Genomic DNA, 2,500 nt, shown 5'->3' with positions numbered 1-2,500 from the left:
GCCGGGGACTGTCCCACCAAGCCACAGCCTCGTATCGCTTCATACCCACATGGCCAACTCAGGTTCGGGGGCATGGCGGGTACCGCCGAAACAACCGGTTCACAGATGTACCGATCGTCGCTATCACCGATGCACCTGCAGCGCGAACAACCGCTCAACAACTGATTTCCAGTTCATTTGCGGATCTTTGGCAGCAAACGTATACGTCAATCAACATTTGCGAAATCTACGATTCTGGCATGCCTGCATGTTATGTGTCACGACACGCTACATCAGCCCATATACACACTACGGCACGTACACGAGAGAACACGTGGAAGATGGTCCGCGCACGTGTGCAATGTCCCTTGCGCGGTCGACTGTCAACCGGCCTCTGTAGCATGTCGCAGATGTGGAACGCGGTCCACCGTGGTATCATGTTGTGTGGGGCAATACGATTAAATAGGAAAACCCTCGTCGCTACATCAACAGACGGCTCACGCTGATTCCCGGCAGAGGGAGGGGGGGGGGCCAACATGCAATACTTTCGTCCGTACCTACCACATGTCTCTACGGCGTACAACAGTGCAATCTCGCTGTAATGGGGAGACGAGACAAGTAGCATCGTGCACAACATATGGCCCTTATGATTCGCCATTGTAGGGCGCAGCCGGTGTACGGTCAAGCATGTGCCACATTATGTCACTCAGTACGTAACGACGGATGATCAGTGTGGGTTACGCGTACATCAGCGGACAGTCCACACAGGCCGTACCACAACGTACACTGACTGCATCGACAACCAAATGCAACTGAACAGCTGCAAGGCTCATTTCACAAACAAACGACTGACCGACCAGCTTGGAAGGGCAGGAGGGGAGGGCGATATTCGTTCTGTAGCGTTACACCCTTCCAGTGGTTAGCGGGACTGTGTAGAAAGTACGCAACACTCGAAAAACATTTACGTGAGGGTACGCACCATGGCATCGAGAAATACACATGACACCAGAGGATCCAAGCAGTGAACTATGTTCAGAGGGTTGCTGTTAGGCAAAGCTACATTCCTGTGACGTTACATGTGACAGTTAAGGTGCAGTGTAAGTTAGGTTAAGGTGCAGTGTAAGTTAGGTTAAGGTGCAGTGTAAGTTAGGTTAAGGTGCAGTGTAAGTTAGGTTAAGGTGCAGTGTAAGTTAGGTTAAGGTGCAGTGTAAGTTAGGTTAAGGTGCAGTGTAAGTTAGGTTAAGGTGCAGTGTAACTTAGGTTAAGGTGCAGTGTAACTTAGGTTAAGGTGCAGTGTAACTTAGGTTAAGGTGCAGTGTAACTTAGGTTAAGGTGCAGTGTAACTTAGGTTAAGGTGCAGTGTAACTTAGGTTAAGGTGCAGTGTAAGTTAGGTTAAGGTGCAGTGTAAGTTAGGTTAAGGTGCAGTGTAACTTAGGTTAAGGTGCAGTGTAACTTAGGTTAAGGTGCAGTGTAAGTTAGGTTAAGGTGCAGTGTAAGTTAGGTTAAGGTGCAGTGTAACTTAGGTTAAGGTGCAGTGTAAGTTAGGTTAAGGTGCAGTGTAACTTAGGTTAAGGTGCAGTGTAACTTAGGTTAAGGTGCAGTGTAACTTAGGTTAAGGTGCAGTGTAACTTAGGTTAAGGTGCAGTGTAACTTAGGTTAAGGTGCAGTGTAACTTAGGTTAAGGTGCAGTGTAACTTAGGTTAAGGTGCAGTGTAACTTAGGTTAAGGTGCAGTGTAACTTAGGTTAAGGTGCAGCGTAACTTAGGTTAAGGTGCAGCGTAACTTAGGTTAAGGTGCAGCGTAACTTAGGTTAAGGTGCAGCGTAACTTAGGTTAAGGTGCAGCGTAACTTAGGTTAAGGTGCAGCGTAACTTAGGTTAAGGTGCAGCGTAACTTAGGTTAAGGTGCAGCGTAACTTAGGTTAAGGTGCAGCGTAACTTAGGTTAGGGGCCAACGTGGGTTAGGTTAGGGGCCAACGTGGGTTAGGTTAGGGGCCAACGTGGGTTAGGTTAGGGGCCAACGTGGGTTAGGTTAGGGGCCAACGTGGGTTAGGTTAGGGGCCAACGTGGGTTAGGTTAAGGGCCAACGTGGGTTAGGTTAAGGGCCAACGTGGGTTAGGTTAAGGGCCAACGTGAGTTAGGTTAAGGGCCAACGTGGGTTAGGTTAAGGGCCAACGTGGGTTAGGTTAAGGGCCAACGTGGGTTAGGTTAAGGGCCAACGTGGGTTAGGTTAAGGGCCAACGTGGGTTAGGTTAAGGGCCAACGTGGGTAAGGTTGCCAGAGATGTGTCAAATCAGGATGTACGTTTGGCTGGTGTCAGGTGGTGGGTTGGTTCGATGTCTTTACCAGGGGTGTGGCCAAAGGGTATTTTATTACTTGTACCTTTTGTGTTGTGGCGTGGCGTTGCGTCTTGTGTTGATACTGGGTGGACCACTGTGGGTGTTGCTGGCTGATTTGAGCTGCGTTGTTTGCGGGTGATGTGAGACATTGTGTCTTATTAGTGGACGTCACGTTCCTCTTGT

The sequence above is a fragment of the Schistocerca gregaria genome, unplaced genomic scaffold (assembly GCF_023897955.1).
Source record: "Schistocerca gregaria isolate iqSchGreg1 unplaced genomic scaffold, iqSchGreg1.2 ptg000623l, whole genome shotgun sequence".
In the NCBI taxonomy this organism is placed as follows: domain Eukaryota; kingdom Metazoa; phylum Arthropoda; class Insecta; order Orthoptera; family Acrididae; genus Schistocerca; species Schistocerca gregaria.
This window is presented reverse-complemented; position numbering follows the sequence as displayed.